Here is a 20,679-nt window from a genome sequence, read left to right as displayed (position 1 = left end):
TGGTGATGAAACAGGCACAGAGAAAGGAGGAGAAACCAACCACTCCTGCGTGGCCAAGAAGAGGAATCAGAGGGTGCAGATGCGTGTAGAGGGTGCTCGCTGTGCTGGTGAAGTTTTGGTTCCTTTAGTGCCGCCGAAGAGGTGAGGTCTCCAGCCACAGTCTAAGGCACCTCCCAGTGGGTGTTACCAGGCCCCAGGGGCCTGAAGGAAGAATCATTCTACCATTTAGAAAAGAGAAGAAAAAGCCAGCACCGCGGCTCACTAGGCCAATCCTCCGCCTGCGGCGCCAGCACTCTGGGTTCTAGTCCCGATCGGGGCGCCAGCTTCTGTCCCGGTTGCTCCTCTTCCAGGCCAGCTCTCTTCTGTGGCCGGGGAGGGCAGTGGAGGATGGCCTGAGTGCTTGGGCCCTGCACCCGCATGGGAGACCAGGAGGAAGCACCTTGGATCGGCGCAGCGCACCAGCCGTGGCAGCCATTTGGGGGGTGAACCAACGGAAGGAAGACCTTTCTCTCTGTCTCTCTCTCTCACTGTCTAACTCTGCCTGTCCAAAAAGAGAAGAAAAGAGAAAGAATGCACAGTTAATGTTTCTTCCTCTTCATACTCAAAGTCACACTAGCAGGTGTGACTAGTGGGTTATTAATTATAAGATGCCTTATTAAGCTCTAATGGAAGCGGAAGCATTGGGATTTTTTAAGGCTTTAAGTACTTATAGGAAATTTTAGCATTAAAAATTACTCAAATCAAAATTCTTTACCAGTGTAGTAATTCTTTCCAAGACAACTGCAGATCCAAAGTCATTTTCCTCACCAGAACCACCCGACAGAGCAAGCGGCTGCAATTAGCAACGGCTTTGCCCTTCCTCTCAGAATCCTGCCTCAGCACCCATGAAACATGCAGATCTTTCTCTCTCTCCCAGCAGGGACTCCACAGCTTCTGCAAATGTTCTCCTCCATTTTTAGAAAGGAAAAGGAAGGTAGTCCCTGTGCAATGCACCCCAGCATCGCAGAGACGCCTGGGGCCTGCGCTCACTTGGCCCTGTGCTCCTCAGAGGCTAAGACAGTGGGCACCACCACGCGTCCAGGTGGTACACAGATGAGCCTTAAAGAGAATTAGTAGTGAATCTGAATACGTGTATGTACTTGAACAAGTACGACTCACACACCAAACCCGTGTTTCACGGAGAACATTTTTTCGAGCAAGGACAAATTTAAAAAGTAAGCCAGTTGAGGCCGGCGCCGCGGCTCACTAGGCTAATCCTCTGCCTTGCGGCGCCGGCACACCGGGTTCTAGTCCCGGTCGGGGCACCGGATTCTGTCCCGGTTGCCCCTCTTCCAGGCCAGCTCTCTGCTGTGGCCCGGGAAGGCAGTGGAGGATGGCCCAAGTGCTTGGGCCCTGCACCCCATGGGAGACCAGGATAAGTACCTGGCTCCTGCCATCGGATCAGCGAGGTGCGCCGGCCACGGCAGCCATTAGAGGGTGAACCAACGGCAAAAGGAAGACCTTTCTCTCTGTCTTTCTCTCTCTCACTGTCCACTCTGCTTGTCCAAAAAAAATAGTAGGTGGCTAAATGGAGGCTTGGAAACCCCTACTAGCCACACGCCTTCATCTGATGGGGCCACAAACAGAAGCTCCGAGAGGCAGCAGTGGACCAGAACCCAGGTCTGGAACTCCCAGAGCACCTGGGCTTCTACCTGCACCCTCAGCCTGGCCCTCACCCTGAGCAGCCATCAGCAGCAATGTGCAGGGGCCAGCGCCTCCTCTGGGCCCAGGAAGACACCCAGCAGAGTCGCCCCCTCTCTTCTCCAAGGCTTGTCCCATTCTTCCCCTGTCCAAAGGCCCTGCCTGCCCCACTGGAATGACTGATGCTCAGATCATTTCAAAATCTACCGTGCGCCCCATCACCAACAACTCACACATGTGTCCCTGCATCAGAGCCCTGCGTCCTACAGGGGAGGAAGCTGAGGCCTGGGAGAGAGGCGGGTCCTAGCCTGGGAGCAACACATCAGCCACTGGGGCTGGCCCCAGGAAGCCAAGAGTTGGCCCTGGCCTCTGTCAGACCAAGACTCAGAGTATGGAAGGAGCTGAGGAAGGTCACTGGCCAGAGAGGTCTGGACGAAGGAGCTGCCATGAAGTGGAGACGACTGCACTCCCAGACTCTGCCAGGACACCCGTCCATCTTCAACCTCCCCCCAGCACCCTGTCCTTTCAAACATTCCTCTCTTGTGTTTTTTTTTTTTTTTTTTTTTTTCCTCTACCAACAATGAAAGAGCTCTCCAGGCCCTTCGTGGTCTTGACAGAGACTACGAGGCTGGAAGAGTGACAGAAATCCTTTTTTCTTGAAAGTTTGGGTGTTGGGGAATGTGGGGCATAAAGAAAGACCCAGGATGGAGGCCCGGCTGAGCCACTGCTGGCCGTGGGCCATGGGCAAGAAACTCCATGTCTGTGGGCCTCAGTTTCCCCATGACACCCTAGGAAGACGATGGCACTTAGGTCACAGGGTTCTCACGAGATGTAAATGAGACCATTTCTCCTGCTGCATCTGGAAGGCTCTGGGTAAACGTGAACTGCTGCATCTAAACAGCTCTGCTGAGAACTGAGCCCCTGTAAATCCCTCAAAGCCCAGATTTAAATTGCGTGTTTAATTTTATTCCAAAGTAAGAGGGAGGAGGGCCAAAGATTGAGCCAGGTACAGAATAGCCCCAAGTCACAGTAAGCGTTGCCTCCGAACTCCCCTCCGCAAGATGGCAAAGAACAGGGAGGATCCCCAGAGTCAGGGTCCTGCTCACCTGGGGGTCCTGACTCCTGCTGCCCTCCCCCAGCCCTTTGCAGCCCCTCCCCTTCCAATCCAACACTTCAAAGAGATGCTGGAAGAGAGGAAACTCTGAAGTCTCCACTTGCTGGTTTTCAGAAGAGGAAACCAAAGCGTGCTTCTTCCCGAGTCGGCATCTGCTCACCCAGCCCGGTTGTTCTAGCTGGCGGGACTTGCTCCGAGGCAGGCTCAGGGGCTGCTGAAATTCGGATGTGGGGCTGCAGAGAGATTGCTGCACCAGCAGGAACACGGGAAGCACCGGCATGGCTGGTCAGGGGGCCTGGGCGGCCAGAGAGGGGCCAGGGTGCGGGAGCGAGAGGAGCACCAGGGAGGGGCGGACGGTGAGCCCAGACGGAGGAAGAGGAGACGAGGGGAGAGAGGGGAGGAGACCAAGCCCGAGGAAGCATTTCTGTTTCTTCTTTAAAAAAGGAAAAAAAAAATAAACACTCAAACTGTTTCGACTGAGGAGAAATGTTCGAGTGCCAAAGGCATTATTGGGACGAGAGATAAGGAAACCACAGAGATAGGAAATAATTATTTTGTATCTGTCTTTATAAATGAAAATGAAGGGCATTAACTGAAATGGGATTTAGATTTTCGGGGACAGAGGGAATGAATTAGGAAATAATTCTGATAACATAGGAAATGTTTATTAAAAGGTCAGGGGGGGCTCTTGAAACCGACAAGACCTCATGGGCCAGATTAAAACCCGCTAAGTGCGAGGGAGACCCAGGAGGGCTGGAGCCCCAAGGACTCAGCTCGGGACAGGGGGTCATGCGACAGCATGGGCGTTGGTGGCCTAACTCAGCAGGTGGGAGTCAGGCAATGGTGCTGAGCGCAAGCCACGCAGGACAGGGGATCTGGGGCTGGGCCCCCTCCCCAGGCAGGATCCCTCCTCGTGACTTCCACCCACCACTATGTCCTGAGAGCAACGGAACGTGGAAAAGTTGGGTGGGAAGGGAGAAAAGGAAAGAGCCACATGGGTCATGATGCCACACTCACCACGCCGTCTGGAGTCTCACAAAGCCCACGTCCCCAAGAAGTCCCTTCTGTCTCCTGGTGTGTGCCCAGCCCCGCCAGACAGAACTGTCCCCATCAGGCAGCTGGAAAGAGCCGGTTGCTTGGGTGGAAATCCTGGCTTTATCCCTTTCTGGCTGCTGACCCGCGATGAGTGATGGACGTCAGCTGACCCTCAGCCTTCTCAGCTGTCCAGTGGGAATATGATGGACCTACTTCTCTGATATTGGGGGAGGATTGGGATAATATCAGAATGTCCATAGAACAGTAAGTATAGCAAACAATAAGGTAGAACTATACCACGACTCATGTGGGCATCCCGGCTGACCTTCAAAGCCAAGTTCTTAGCTCTAAGCTTGGTCGCTCCTGCTGCCTTCCAAGCCTCCAGGCCACTGACAGCCACCTGCATGTCTTCTGCCTCCCTGCACCTGCAGCTCTGTCAAGGAAACAGCTCTTCCTCGCGCCTCTTCTTCCCCTTCCCCCTCCTCTCACTCCCCCTCAAGGCTGCGCGTGGGAAGCCCGGCAAGCCTTCCATAGCTGAAACCAGAATCTGTAGACCGAGCGCGTGAAAGGGCCTCCTCCGGGAGCGGACGTGGGGCTCCAGTTCAGGAGCGGGGCATGCCACGGAGCCCCTCCCCTGATCTCGCAGAGCGAGTGTTCGTCTCCCACACAGACGCACTGAGTACCGGGACGCCTTCCAGGTCAGAACGCCACACGGGGACCTCTCCACAGGTGACTAAGCTCAGCGTTTCCCCAGGGCCGGCTGGGGCCTGCTCTACGATGTGCCGAAAGCTGGCTGCTGACAGAATTGGTAATCAGCTCACACCCGACCCTGTGCAGCCCGAGTCCCGGTGCACAACAACAACAACGTCCTGCGGCTGCCTTCCACAGCCTCAGCCAGGTTACTGCCCTGGGTGGTTACTCCAAACTTGTCTAAGTGTCCGGTCACCGAGTCCTCTAGAAAGATCTCCCACTGGTTCCATTGAAAGCATCGCACCCACAGCCTCTTCCCTCTGCGTGCCATTCTCCCCAAAGTCTGTGCTGGCTCTTGGCTCCTGCAAAAGGGTGGCTTTCTAAGACCAGTTCCAGGGGAATGAGTGGGAACAAAAAGACTGGCCCTGGAGGGCACAGAGGCATCAGGCAGACGGAGGCTCCCGGGGCCCCTGCTCCAAGGATCCCCGCTGAGAGCCGGCACTTCCCAGCTGGCTGTGCGATCACTGCCCACTCGGTAGGTCAATGGAAAGCACTTGAGCAGAGGAGCAGGGCCTGGGACAGCTCCCTGCCCGCAGTGCAGGGCCTGGGAGGGAAACAAGGCTGCTCACAAATCAGCATTTGTGTTTGTGCAAATCTCGGAGAGTGAACTGCTCTTCCTTCTGCACTGGAATCCCAGCTCCAGGTGTCCCTTCATCCCACAGAGCCTCCTGAATTTCCTCATCTGTAAGAATGGAGAAGGCCGGCGCCGCGGCTCACTAGGCTAATCCTCCGCCTGCAGCGCCGGCACCCCGGGTTCTAGTCCCAGTTGGGGCGCCAGATTCTGTCCTGGTTGCTCCTCTTCCAGGCCAGCTCTCTGCTGTGACCCAGGAGTGCAGTGGAGGATGGCCCAGGTCCTTGGGCCCTGCACCCACAAGGGATACAACCTGGCTCCTGGCTTTGGATCGGCGCAGCACGCTGGCCATAGCAGCCATTTGGGGGGTGAACCAACGGAAGGAAGACCTTTCTCTCTATCTCTCTCTCTCTCACTGTCTAACTCTGCCTGTCAAAAAAAAAAAAAAATGGAGAAAATAATAGTGTCAGCCTCACAGGGGTTTTTGTGAAGATTAAACGAGCAAATGCCATAACGTAACAGCTAGCATATTGTGAATGCCGATATATTTCAGCTTTTCTTAATCATTTTAATGCTGTTACTAATTTAGCATTTTTACAGTTTACAAAACACATTCTCCTATATTCACTAATTCAGTCTCTATAGCATCCCTGTGAAGAAGTCATTTCGAACTCCAGGCGTTAGGGATGGGGTACTGAAGCTCAGAGAAATCCAATGACTTGCCCAAGGTCAATAATTCCTGTTTGAAAGCCATCAAACGGGAGTCAGGATCCTGCACCTTTGGTTTGGGTATCAAGAGCTAGACCTCCAGTGGGAAGCGGTACCCACATGCTCAAGGAGGGAGGATGACCAAGGTCACAGGCTCACCTGGCCTGCAGCCATGCCCGAGTCAGCCCAGAACACAGCCTTGTCTGGGTCACGTGCAGGGAGGAGGCGGGATCAGCGCCTTGGGGCAAGTATTTCAAAGCCGGGAGGATTCAGGGCTCTGTTGTCCGTGGCTCAGCGGAGAATGGAGAGCAGGGGTGACGGAGTCACACATGAATAATGCATGCAGGGTGCTCCGTTTCCGTTTCAGCAAGACCCACACGCACATTTCAGCTTTGATTTCTCCTCCTGGCTGTGCCATTCCCTACAGCCACTGATCCCAGGGACTTGGGCTGGAGCTGCACGGCTGCCCGCTAAATTGGCTGTTTGCCATAGTGAATAGAAAGAGGAGGGGGCTGGGGGCACAGAGGGAAAAAAAAAAAAGATAAGTGGAGGGGAGGGATGAGGGAAGATGAAAGAGGGAGATGAGAGGAGGAAGATCTTTCGCCGCACTCCTCTTACGCAGCCCGCACGGACCCCGAGGACGTGGGGAGGTTTTGTTCCTGGCTAACTTTCCTGGTCCTCTCACTGTGTGGTTGTCACACACTGAACTCTCTTCCCCCCAAGAAGTAGCAGTGGTGGAGGGCCGGGCCCCCACCCGTGCGGGAAACCAGGAGAGGAGAAAAAGCAAGCGCTTCCACGCGGGACAGGAGCAGAGCGGAGCCCTCGGCTCAGCACCACCCGAAGCCCCCTGGGCGAGCTGAGCCCACATACAGAAGTGGCAGCGTGGCTTGTGCCCCAGCTGCAAAGCTGGAGTCTGAAAGTCGCAAAAGCAACTTGTCTGATTTGGCCAGAGGGCAGGTGCCCAAACCGGAAATGTCACCCCGGCCGCTACACCTGGGCAGTGAAGACCAGCGGGCCAGAGGCTACAGCAGGACAGGGCCAGGGGATTGTGTCAAGGGTTCAACCTCAAGTTCAACTTCAAGGAAGACTGACTCGCCCATCACCACGAGAGACACTGCTGGTTGCCCCTCCTGAAAACCAGCAGGTAAGCTGAGCTCTCCAGGATTAAACTGCTGCTGGCTCCGTCGTGTTCAGGTCAGCCAGCCAAAGCCGCTGCCGCTGATTTTAATGAGACATAATAATGTTCTATCAGTTCTGCGACTGTAGACTGAGCCCACCGAGGGAAACTGCTCAGCCCCCAGAATGATCAGACTTGTCAAAATAGGATCGTTTTGTTCCTTATTATAAACGGGAAGAAGATGTGATTTAAGTGTCATCCTCTGGGTATGTGAGCTGCATTCCTATAAATCAATCATCCCAAATAAACTCTTTGGAGTGATTTCACTACAAATACGCTGCAAACAATTTCCTTAAACAAAGCATAGGAGTATTACTGTATCTCTCCAACATCTAAATGGCTTTAGACATGCATTATTGGGCTGCTGGCGTGTTCTTTGCTTAACATGTGTTATTTGTGGTTCTGCCCCTGAGAAGAGAAATCAGGGCTCACTGCTGGCCGAAAGCCTCCTACTGTCTGGCGTGTCAGGCCCCCACAGTGAAAACGGGGAAAGCAGAAGGGTGCCCAGGGCTGTGGGGATCCAGAGGGGACATTTTCCATTTCCATAGTGGCTCCCATGGTACTGAAGCAGGGCAGGGGTAAGCACGCAGTCTCAAGCGTCAGCTGTCCTGTTGGAATGGGATTCCAGGATCTGGTCCTTATCAGCCATCAGACTTGGGCAAATCACATGACGCCCCTTTCCTTCAGTTTTCTCTCTTAAAATGGGAACAATGGAGGTGACAGTAGCACCTAACTTATTTGGTTATTTGGAAGGGCATGAAAGGGTGAATATGGGAAAGTGCTTAGAACGCTGTCAGCCAACGGTACCATCAGGTTGGTTTTAGCTATTGTTGTTCAAATTTTTATTTATTGATTTTCATTTTATTTGAAGGGTAGGGAGACAGAGATGGAGCTAGAGATCTTTCGTCTGCTGGTTCATTCCCCAAATGTCCACAACTCGGCTGGGCCACGCCAAAGCCATGACCTGGGAACTCCATCCAGGTCTCCCACGTGGGTGGCAGGGACCCAAGTACTTGAGCCATCACTGCTGCCTCCCAGGGTGTGCATCAGCAGGAAGCTGGACCAGAAGCAGAGCCAGGACTCAAACCGAGTCACTCTGACATGGGATGGGGTTAAGTCCCAAGCAGCAGCTGGGGACTGCCCCAAACACCCAACCCTTGCTATTCTTATTGCTCTTGTTAGAAACCCTGGGAACCTTCCCAGGGGGCACCATGAAGCCAAGCTGTGATTGGGTTTTGCGGTGGACTCTGTATCTATGGTAAGGTGGATGTCTTTACTTTCTTCTCTTCCAAGAACTAGACTTGCAGAAGACAGTAAGCAACCCTGTGCTGTATGGTTTTGAACTCCCCTCTGCGTCCGAGACGCCGGCACCATCAGTCTCAGAAGGAAGACAGCGCAGGGGAGGGGGTGCCATCCTCAGAGTTTTCCCACCACGCAGGGTCTGTCCAGGCAGCTCTGGGTCTCCCTCCTTTCCCTCTCTCAGCTCACCTTGACCGGCACTTCCGTGTGCATTCTTTTTTTTTTTTTTTTTTTTTTTTGACAGGCAGAGTGGACAGTGAGAGAGAGAGACAGAGAGAAAGGTCTTCCTTTGCCGTTGGTTCACCCTCCAATGTCCACCGCGGCTGGCGCGCTGCAACCGGCACACTGTGCTGATCCGATGGCAGGAGCCAGGTACTTATCCTGGTCTTGCATGCAGTTGCAGGGCCCAAGCACTTGGGCCATCCTCCACTGCAATCCCTGGCCACAGCAGAGAGCTGGCCTGGAAGAGGGGCAACCGGGACAGAATCCGGCGCCCCGTCCGGGACTAGAACCCGGTGTGCCGGCGCCGCAAGGCGGAGGATTAGCCTAGTGAGCCGCGGCGCCAGCCCCGTGTGCATTCTTGTAGTGCTCCAATCTGTCTGCATTTTAACAACCTCACACCTCAGTCGGGATAGAGTCTGAAAAGTTTAATATCATGTCAAATGAGAGCACCAATAAAACTTGACATTATTAATATGATGTCAAGGGTTTTTTCCCAACTGCTTAGGGAAAAAACATTGTGTCCCATTAAGTATACCTCCTTGCACTGAGAAATATTAAGTGACTTTTCAACGACTACCAGCTGGAACCGTTAGTTTTTCTTCATCAGCCTGGATGCCGTCGATTCGGAGAGGCCAGTCGAGAACCTTCTATGGGAATACTGGCTGAGCCTGTGCAATCAGAAAAGCTTTTAGGGATCCCTCTCTAAGTGGGGCTGTGTATGGAAACGGGGGTATGAATTATTAAAGGGCTTGAATACACTTGGCCAAGTGAGCAGGAGCCTTCCGGTCCTCAGCCCTCTGTCCGTGTGTCCCCAGAGAGCAGCAGTCGCCTCCTGGGATTGCGGAGACAACAAGGCCAGGACCCCCAAAAGAGGAACGATGGGGCTGCCTGCCCTGCCTGCTGCCCCTTCCCCCAGCCTTCGGGGGGCCTCCTGGGAGGCACAGAGCTGCAGGTGCTGCGCAGCCCTCTGCTCCGCCCCTGCGAGTGCCCACAGCTGCCCCCAGCCTCTGCTCACACTGAGCTTCTGGGAGAGGAGGCTGTGGTGGCCAGCTGCAGGGGCCTCTGTTTCCCTTGGCCCCCGTCCACAGTTGCTTCACAGCACGTGGCTTTCCATGTCGGATTCCCTTCCCGGGAGGAGGTCAGGACTTAAAATAAGCTGGTGTGACTCATGTCTGAGTAGGGAGATGCCTCGCACAAGTGCCGACTTTTCAGGAATGTGCAGCTGGGGCTGCTCAAGAGGAAGCGCCCACGGGCCAGACGTCTGCTGCAGGCCGGCTAAGATGTTTCCTCTAGCCCTACCCCCAGACCGCGGGGTCACCGGCCTGCCCCGTGCCTCCTTCTGCCCAGGGATGCTGGTCCTGCTGCATTGGCCGCCATGCCCCAACCCACCCCGGCACCATCTGTCTGCCCACCCAGTGTCTCGCCACCCTCCCTCCCTGTGGCTGCCCTGCATCGTCCTGGCGGTGACCCCTTGCTAAGCAAGGTGCCTGTGTTTTCACTCAGGAATCCAGGGCACAGGCCAGGGTGGCAGTTGAAGGCCGTTGCTTGTTTATAGAAGGCTGGCGTCCTTATTGTAGGCTTGCGCTCCACTGGGGAGATCAAAAGAAAGGCGTGGACAGCAAACCCAGCAGCTGCTCTGGTCTCCTCTGAAGTCCCATTGACACCTTGCCCTGTGCCCTTTGCCCCGACCTGTCCTGCCCCGTACCTGACCCCTGGGGCTGGCAGATGGAGGCAGCTTGCTCTTAAATTTCGCCTAGCCCTTAGAGCCCCTCCTAAGAGAGGGGGCCCTTCATGACCCCTTTACCAGACACAGCCCTGGGGAAGCCTGGGGTTTGGGAGATCGTCAAGGCCACAGAAGGCTGAGTAGGGAATTTGTCTCTTACATGTGGTCAGCAGCGGCTCTGTTCCCAGGGATCTTAGCACAAGAGGGAAGAGGACGGTTATCGCAGAGGGACAAGGTCAGGAGCTTGGAGAACCGCCTGCCCCCCAGGTGGTGGTCTCGCTGCAGCTGGGAGACCTTCTCCCGCGGGGTTGCAACTGCTGCCTGACCCCTGTCTTCACCCCAGCCAACCTCCAGCAGTGCCTTTCCCTTCCAGGGACACAGAGGGGAGGTGCCAGCAGCTGCCGTGGGTTCTGAGGCAGGAACTCCACTGAAAACAGGAGAGCATGCAGTGAACTTTGGATAAGGAGTGAAATAGAAACAGGTCTGCTAACCCGGGCAACCTCAGAGGCCGTGCCGAGAAGGCAGGGAGTGGGGGACAAGTGGCCTCATCCCATACTCATTCTGGGGCCTGCAGCCTCAGCTCAGGTTCCACCCTTAGGAAAACAGGGGGAGCAAGCCCTGCCTGGACCCCCTCCTCACCGCGGGAACTGCTCTTAGGACCCAGTGAAGTAAGCGTTGCAAACACCCGTGACTCACTTTAAATGTGTGCAGGATCGCTACCCTTATCAGCACCTCTCCCTCTCCTATCAGCGTCAGCTCCTTTCCTTTCCGGCTCTAAGAGTCTATGGACGGATCTTCTTTCCTATGGGGTTCACTGAGCCCTTTCTCCATTTAAGGCAGAGAAAGTAGAGTGTGCTTAACTCCAATTAAAAAAAAAATCTAGTATCAGGTCACAATGCTATTAAGTAATCAATTCCAATTTAAAACTAGGACTAACCTTTAGGCACTGTCCTGCATAATGATCTAACCAGCCACAGTCCCCCTATGAGTTAGGACGGCTGCCCTCTTGGCTGTCCCATTGACAAGGGCAGGAAAAAATAAAAGAGCATTCCACATAGGTGTGGGGTTGTCATCAGTGTCCCTAGGTGCCCAGTGTTTGTACATTCCACAAAATCTGGCATTCCCAGAAAGCACCAAGTGTGTGTCCTCCCAACTGGGGTAGCCCACGTCCATCCTTGGGCCCAGCGGCCAGCGCTTTTCTCCAAAGCGAATGGAGGGGAATTGTTCCTCGCTCCCTCTTGCTGCAGCTCAACCTTCCTTCACCTTCCTGCTTTAATGTCTTAATCAAGTGGCAGATGAGAGGAACTGATCCATGCAAAGGACAGACGGTTCGACAAGATGTGTGGAATCCACTGCTGCTCTCGCCCCCGCCCCGGAGTCACCGCCCCACCAAAGAGACAGACAGGGGAGACAGAAAAAGAAAGAGAAAAAGGCGAGAGAGATTTTGTACCCTTAAGCCTCCACTGCAGCAGTTCAAAAGAGCAATCTTTACTGAAAATAAATTTAAAGGAGAATTTTTGATGTATATTATGGTCTCTGGTGGTAGACAGGAGCGCTGCCGGCAGTATATGGAGTTATGCAAAGCCAAAGTGGGATTACTTAAAAGTGTCTGTAGTGCTTTGATTAACTGGTGTGTATTTTATTTTTTATATGACACAATCACAGGCCTACATTGATAATATCTTGCTATTATTGTTTGACACTTAAATCTCCCTTTTTCCTGTTGCTTGGAAGTGGGCTTTGTTCAGTCTGGGGCAAAGGGCAAAGGATCAAGATGATCCCGAAAGGAATAAAGATGAAGATGTGTTCCCACCCCTAGACTTAAAAAAAAAATGTAATATATAAAAGCCCTAGGACCTGTCACAGACAGCTAAGAACTGGCAGATCAGACATGGTGACTCAAAGAGCTGGCCAAGTGCATGGGCCATCAGAGAGTCCAAACTGCCTTCTGAGGGCCTCGTGACTGCCTGCAAAACACGCCCCACGGATTCATCCTCCAGGGATAGGGGCCAGCGCTGGTCAGTAAGTTCCAGCCCCACCTTGCCACGTTCTGCTTTGTGACGCTGGAGCTGCAAACTGCAACTTGCATTTCTCCTTTGCCCACTGGCTCCGGTTTGGCTCTGCAAGTGGGGGGAGCTACAGAGACTCTGGGAAGCTGGAGAAGAGAGAGCAAAGATTTGCCCCATCCCGAGAGCCAGCATGGGCCCTCTCTGCCCCGAGGCCAGAGCGGTTTCCAGTTTGTAGTTTCTTTGTCTCGCCCAGCATCAGCCAAACAGGAACTCTTGCCTTTGAGGTCTAGGTCCCAGCTCCGCGGGCTCCCTCCTTGGAGCTTCTAGGTTCCGGTAACCTCAAGCTCTCGTCTTTGTTCCCCCAGACCCAGGTCATACATCATCGCTTTCTTCCGTGGCACCAGAACCCTGTATAAAGTCATCCCTGCTGAAATGCCTGGAGTGGTTTGATTTCCTGGCTATGCTCTGAACGGTTCAAGCTCTTTCAAACAAAACTGAGCAGCCAGGACCAAGGAAGGAGACGGCATTCTCCTGGAAGCAAAGGTGATGCAGACCAGAACGTGGGCCTGGCTGGGCTGCCTTCCGGAGGAGAGGCCTCCCTTGCCCTGTCACCACGTCACAGGGCAAGAATTGTGAAGGAAATAAGAGTGTCAACTCTGGAGGCTGGGAGCCCTGAAGACTCCGCCCCCCATGCTGGGAGGGGATTGGAAGGTGAGGCCAAGGGACAATCTACTCAACTTTCTGCTTCTGGAGCCCTTTCTGACAAGGACAGGATGCACGCTCCTAGTTCATAGGCTGGGCAGGGCGGGTGTCAGAGCAGCTGGCTTTCCCCTGCTGAGTCTCCTGCCAGCCCCCTGCGAATCCCACAAGGATGAACTCAGAGACTCAATTTTCTTTCGAATTTCCTGAGATGTCGCAAGTACCAGTCTGATTGTCCCCACACCCTCCTTCCTCTGATCCCACTGCTCCAAGGGAAGCCTGGGCAGAGGATCTGCCTCACTGACTCCATCCTCCTCATCCTCTGGCTTCCAAAAATGGACACCAAGTCTCCCTTGTCATGGTGCTACCGGGTTATGTGTCTGAAGTCCTAAGTACACAATCTGGCCATGGCCTTTCTGCCTCCCTGGCTGCCTGGTATAAACTGGGGCTTGCAGGGGCTAGCTCACCCCCTCTGAGCTGGATTCTGTGTCCACACTGCCTCCAAGCCCAGTGAGGAGCCCTCTGCTCCTAGGCAGATGACTATGCAATTGCTTTGCCCTTCAGCGACGCACCCTCTGGCTCATTCAGGTAGAGCTCTCTTTGGCACAGCAAAGTCAGAAGCAGCAGCCTCTTTATAGGCTGTGCAGCTTTTGGAAAATCTGAGTTCCAAGTCTATGGTTTGAAAATATGGGCAGAGACGGTCTATTTCACAGGGCGGTTGTGAGGGTCAAATATGGTAAGATATGTGGGAGCATGTTGTGCCCAGTGAAGTCCTGTACATGTGGGAGGTAATATTACTGCAATAGTCGCTGCCCAAGCTACTCACCACATTATTATTACCTAAGTCCTCCTTCTGGCTGTCCATTTCTCCCTGGGGCTGCAGCTATACGGGCAGGGGAAGGCTCCAGCAGCCGCGTGTCTCCAGTCCTGATTCTAAGACCCCTCCCCCAGGCCGCTGGCCAGCCAGGCTCCCCGGATCACGGCCTGAGCTGTCCCCGGGGAGCCACATTTTCAGGCCCATCCATTCCAACCGTGGAGCCTCTGCAGGGCAGGCTGGCAGCAGCCCAGGCGGCGTCGGCAGGGATCCCGAGGGCTGCAGCCCATTATGCAGGTCAGGGTGGCTGCTGCAGAAGGCCAGGACCCTGCCCTCCGAGGTCCCTGGATTATTTCTTGTCTTTGGCTTCATGGGCCAATTCGGGCCTTTGCCTGACCCGTGGGAAATGTCCTCACCGCCCTTGCTCCCCAGGGGGGTGGGTGCATGCAACCCTCTTCATTTTCTGCGTCGTAGGAGTACATGCTGGGGCCACAGAGAGACAGTATAAGCACTCTCAGACCCCAGCCTTCAAGGAGCTTACAGGGGGAATGAGAGCCACCCCCATGGGGACAGAGCCAGACTGTTGTGACCACCCGATCGGACACAGGCTAAGACCACACCAGGCAGAGGCAGCAGCGGATTTAGGAAGGATTGAGGGAGGGAAGAGGTAATCAGGGAATGTGTCTTAGAAAAAATCCATTTTTCTTTCTTTTTAAACAAGTGCTTTGCAGAAAATTAGAAAGTGAATAAGTAAAAAGAAAATAAAAAGCACCCATAATCTTCACCTGAAGATAACCACTGTCTGCAGGCTGATCTATGTCCTTACAGACATTTTTTGATGCACATATTTATATTCATACTACTCTAATAAAAATCAAATTATTCTGTGTGTACTATTTTATAACCAACTTATTTCCCTTAATTTCTTGAGGCAATAGATATATATCTTCATTATTCGTAATGAACAGTAAGTGTTCTATTGTATGAATGTAACAGGGAACATATATGTATTTCCCAGTCCTCTACTATTGGACATTTCAGGGATTCCCAGTTTGTGTCACATTAAACAACGCTGCAGCGAACATCCTGGTACTTGCCTCTTCAGTCACCTGTACGATTTTTTTTTTTTTTAAGATTTATTTTATTTGTTTGAAAGGCAGAGTTACAGAGAGAGGTCTTCCATCTGCTGGTTCACTCCCCAAATGGCTGAAACAGCCAAGGCTGAGCCAGGCTGAAAGCCAGGAGCTAGGAGCTTCTTCCAGGTCTCCCGTGTGGGTGCAGGGGCCCAAGCATTTGAGCCATCTTCCACTGCTTTCCCAGGCACATTAGTGGGGAACCGGATCAGAAGTGGAGCAGCCAGGACAGGAACCAGCACCCATATGGTATGCCAGCTCTGCAGGCTGGAATTTTAACCCACAACACCACAGCACTGGCCCCTTACAAATATTTCTTTAGGATAAATCCCTAGAAATAAATGCAGAGTTAAAGGATAAACATATTCCCAAGGCATTTATTATTCCCTATCAAGTCCTCTCACTTTTTAAACATATTAGTTATTGTTTATTTTGATTTTATTTTAGAGCAGGGAGACAGAGAGAGAGAAAGAGAGAGAGAGAGAGAGAGATCTCCAAATGCCCACAACAACCAGCGTCAGGAGCAGGAAACTCAGTCCAGATCTCGCGTGTGGGTGGCAGGGGCTCAGCTATTCCAGATGACACCTGCTGTTGCAGGTGGAATCAGGAGCAGAGCCGCGGCTGGAAGTCGGGCTCTGCACCGTGGGACGCAGGCATCCCGAGCAGCATCTTAATTGCTGTGTCAAGCCTGCCCCAAGTCCTCGCTGAAGCTTTGCACCAAGCTACATTCATAACCAAGAGAAGAATATGAAGATTTAAAGTAGGCTTTGACAGTGAGGGAGAGGTGGATGGGAAAATAGGCAGGGAGATAAATGTGGGATGAGGAAAGCAGGTGCAAGGCGTTGACACGGGGACTAAACAAGTCACTTTATTTCTCAACAAACATTTACTGCGCCCTGATTGGGAGCCAAGGCCTGTGCTGCCTTCTGCGGCATGAAGACACGTTTTGTGTCTTTTACCTCTGGAAAACTCACAAGAAGGGAATTAGAAGGACCACAGGTTTGGGTGAGGGAGAGCCCCTGCACTGGGAGCAATGGAAAAGCATATAGAAGCGGGCTTTGAAGACCCGGCTGAGTCACAGGAAGAGGCCTGTCCTGACCTTCCAGGGCCTGAAGGGGTTAAGAATGAGACCTTGCGTCCTAGAGACTGGATTGCAATCCCGGTTCAGCCACTCTCAATGCTCAGCCATTGACCTGAACAAGTCATTCCACCTTCAGAGGCCCGTTTCTTCAATGACAACACAGAGTTTATAATCACCGCGTCATTTGGCAGTGGGGAAGGTAAAGCAAGCCGGGGTGCGCTAAGGCAGTGAACAGAAGTAAGGGCGCAGGAACCGTTAGCTGTCATCCTGTGCAGAGAGGAGGGTGCAGGAGTGTGGAGATGTCCCGGCGCCCACGTCCTTGGCCTAGCCCACCCTCCCCGCACTGTTCTAGAGACCTTTTCCTAGAGATGATGTGGGGTGGTCCAGTTGCCTCTCTGAGAAGGTAAAAGCACACAAAGAAATAAAGAAGAAGAAACAACTAAGAACTGTTCCGCCACCCGCGTGGCTGGGAAAGCCTGAGGCTGGGTCATTTCTGTTCCACGCCCCTCCCCCCATGCCCACCTGGTGCAGGGGGCCTGCTGGTCAACCTCGCGGAGGCCTTGCCAGAGGCGCACCTCCAGTCGCTCCACAACAGGTGGCACAGGCATCTCTGTGAGCCTGTGATCTGCCTACGTGTCCAGTGACGGCCTGTCAATCTCCCGGGGTGTCACTTCTGATAAACAACTCCGAGAGAACGGCACCTTGATCCATCAATTCCATCTGGGAGTCCCCTGACAGGCCTCCCAGCTCCCCGATCATCAGCGGTGATTCACGGCCCAGCACGGGCAGCGACGGGCCCTCCCCATGGCGCCCGGCTCCACGTCAGACCCTGCACTTGTCAAAACAGGCTCCAGGCTTCTCAGGACGGCCTCGTCTCGCCCACCTCCTGCCCGCTCTCCACGGAGGACGGGAAAGCTCTTGCTCATCCATCCCTCTGGCAAACACGTCTGGGTCGACTCCAGTGCCAGCCGAGGTTCCAAGTGGAGGCAAGAGGAATGAAGCCACCGTCACGAGATCTGAACTCGTGTACCGACTCTGCCAGCCGCATCCTGCTGCTCTGAGAGTCGCCCGGCCCCTGTCTGCGGGCGTGACGGCAGACGTCTCTGGCCCACAGGTAAGAAGACACATTAAACCATCACAGGGGGTTAACCTCAGCAGAGAGATCTTCAAGATCATCAGGCTGAACTATCTTTAAATTCATCCGCTGAGCAAACATTTATTGAGTGTCAATTATGTGCCAAGAACTATTCTAGTGTTGGGAGTCTATCAGTGAACAAACAGACAAAATCTTTATTCCATCCTCATGGGGCTTATAATCTAATGAAAGGAGACAGTAAGCGAAATTTAAAAAAAAAAGTCAACCATATAGTGTATTCAAGAGGAGTGCTGGTGAGAAAAGGCATCAGAATAGGTATAGAGATATGTGCATTTAATGTTTCTTTAACTTACTAATTTGAGTAACATATTTTCATGTGTTTGAAACACAGAGAGAGCACCCATCTGCTGGTTCACTCCCCAAATGCACACAAAGGAGCCAGGAACCCTGCCCATGGTGGCAGGGACCCCATCACTGGGGTTATCACCTGCTGCCTGTCACAGTGTGCATTAGCAGGAAGCTGGAATCAGAAGCAGGGCCAGGGCTTGAGCCCAGGCACTCTGGTATAGAACGTGGGTGTCCCAGCTGGTGTCTTAACTGCTGTGCCAAACACCCGCTCTGGGGTTTCATTTGAAACAGGTAGCCAGAGGCAGCTCCACCAAAAAGGTGGTATTTGAACCGAAACCTGCAGGAGGCGAGGGAACCAGCCATGTGGCTCTTTGGGGAAAATGCTCTAGCAGAGGAAATGACAAGTGAAGAGACCCTGAGGTAGGAACTGCAGGTGTGTCGCAGGAAAGGCAAGGACGCCCCTGAGTCTGGAACAGAAGAGAAAGGAAGTTGGAAAGAATTTGGGGTTTTATCCTGTCCTGAAATGTTCAGAACAGAGGAGTGATGGAGGCTGATTTCTATTCCAACAGGCCCACTCTGGTGCTGCACTGGGGACAACGTCCACCATAATACCATTCCTATCAGCCAAGCCTTAAATGGCACCTGCCGCACGCTAAGTCCCACTTGAAGCTCTTCATGTCCATCAACTCCTTTCATCCTTACCACAACCCCTGAGGGCAGAGTCTCTGATTGTTCCCATTTTACAGAAAAGAAAGGAAAGCCCAGAGAAGTTGTCAGTGCCTGGCTACTGACACAGTCAGTGAGCAGTAAGGCCTGGTTTCGGGTGAAGGCACAAAGTCTTCCTTTTCTCCATCCTGCTCTGGGCAGAGTCAGGTCAAGGGTGAGATTAGTTAGGAGCAATGGCAGTGGTCTTGCACGCATACTCCTTCCCCAAGCATGGGAAGAGGAGGTGAAGGGAAGCTTCCTCACCTTGGGGGGGGGGGGGGTTAATGATGGTAGTCGGGATTACAGGTCAAATTCTGGCCAAACAATAGTCCCCCCTTACATGATTTCAGATACCCACGGTCAATTACAATCCAAAAATATTCATGAAAAATTCAAGAAACAGTTTCTAAGTTTTCATTTCCATGTTGTTCTGAGTAGCATGATAAAATCGTGTGCCTTCCCACCTGGGATGTGGATCGGCCCTTTATCCAATGTATCCATGCTGTATGTGCTACCTGTCCATTAGTTACACAGTAGCTATTTTAGTTACCTGCTCAACTGTTGCAGTACCCTCAGTGCTTGTACAGAGAGCTCAGTCCTATCTAAGGTTTCAGGCATCCATCGGGTCTCTGAACATATCCCTGTGGATAGGGTGTGGGCTACTATATCTCAAGGTGGAACCAGCAGGTTTTGGAATTGCTGTCTGATCAGATGTGGGATAAAAGAGAGAGAATCAAGGTGTTTGTTTTCACTTGAGTGCAGATGGAGTTGCTTTTAACCGAGGTGAAGAAAACCAAAGGGAGGGGACGAGCAGAAGTGTGATTGGGGACACGCTATTTGAAAAGCCCATCGGACTCCAAGTCATAGAAGCCAAGAAAAGCTGAGAGGCTCAGCAGCATAGAGCCAGGCAGAGAAAGGGGTTAGGCCTTCAAGTAGGAGCACTCCTCCCTCTCTGTGTTTTAAAGAACCTTTCCATTGGCCAAGGGGACCCAGTCTACCGCTCCACTTCAGTTCAACGAGGCACACTGGCTGCAGGGTGGGCAGCCTTCTCGCACCCTCTCCTCCCCCTCCTCGGGGTGACAGTGTGTGTATGCCAAGGTGTGGACTGCAAGGGGGTGACAAGGTAACTCAGGCAACTCCGTCCCCAAGTGGCGATGGAGAGACGGCTTTCAGTGTTTACAGAATTCTGGCATTTCTCCCTGTGAACCTGCTGGGACTGGGGCATTGGGCTGCCACAGAGGCTGCCCCAAGCTGACTACGAGGCGGGCTGTTAGAGGGGTACTGAGGCAGCCTCTGCTGTGGGAGCTGGATGGAGCTGCCCGTGTTTATTTGGGTGGTGAGCTGCTTCTTAAAATCAGGCTTTGTTTCTGAAAATGAGACAGCTGGGGCTACATTTGGTGGATAAAGACATTTTGTTGAACTTTCAAAATGGGGTATTATTTTCCATTTACACTTATTTCACGGAGAATTGTAAGAAGATGAGATTGTAGACGTGTATGTGATATGCAGTAATGAGTGATGGATCTTTGAAGGTAAAAATATCTCTAGGATATTTCTTTTTCTTTTTTTTTTTTTTTTTTTCCCTCTCCTCTCCTCTCCTCTCTCCTCTGGGCCTCAGCCTTGGTGAGTTTAGGTTTTGTTTTGTTTTGTTTTGTTTAATATCGAGATGGAGAGAGTCTCAAGCAGGAGTATAGACTGTTCTCCGCTCAATGTTTGTCTTAATAAAGGTTAAGAGAAATGAAATCATATTAAAAAGGCTCTCAAGAGACAGGAGTACCAGACGCTTCCAACTCCCTGGATTGTTGGGAAGGATGTAGGTCAGCCAGACAGGGGAACCCACGGGGCAAAGGGCGTGGCCACCAGACCCCTTCCCCAAGGGTGCAAAACCCAAGGAACAAAGGACACAGCCAGCCAAGAGGACTGGACAAGAGCAGACACAGGAGAGGAACTGATTCAGATTCCAAGACAATGCTTCCGACTTCCATCTTTCTCTCGCCTTGTTCAGGGGCCTCCTTCCCTGGGGACCCGCGTGGGGAAGAGCCGGCTTTGCGAGGAGTTAGATTTGACATCTTTCCCCCTCTTTGCTCTCTGCCTCCTCTTAATTGCTTTGGAAGGAAACCAAGAAAAGAGATAGTAGAAGGAAGAAAAATCTCCAGCTAGATTTTACTGGATAAGAACCTGTATAAGGAATTTCGGTGGTATTTACTGAACAAATAAATGAACAAACCATTCATCTATCAACCACTATATCAAAGAATCAATATACTAATTAGGGAATGAATTAGAGAATCGGAGGCTTTGGCACAAATTCTAAGATTTCTTAACCTTCTGCTCCAGAACACAGACCACTCTATCTTTGTGCGTAGACAAGGTCGGTATCCTCAAACACAAAAAGCAGAAATCATCACTGGTAATAGCCCGCAGCCAGCTATGTCCTCATCAACATCTTGGAAAGATCCCATTGCCCTGTTGAGCCCTTTGTGCATAAATATTAGGTAGTAGAAACAAACAAGCA

The sequence above is a fragment of the Oryctolagus cuniculus genome, chromosome 1, assembly GCF_964237555.1.
Source record: "Oryctolagus cuniculus chromosome 1, mOryCun1.1, whole genome shotgun sequence".
In the NCBI taxonomy this organism is placed as follows: Eukaryota; Metazoa; Chordata; class Mammalia; order Lagomorpha; family Leporidae; genus Oryctolagus; species Oryctolagus cuniculus.
This window is presented reverse-complemented; position numbering follows the sequence as displayed.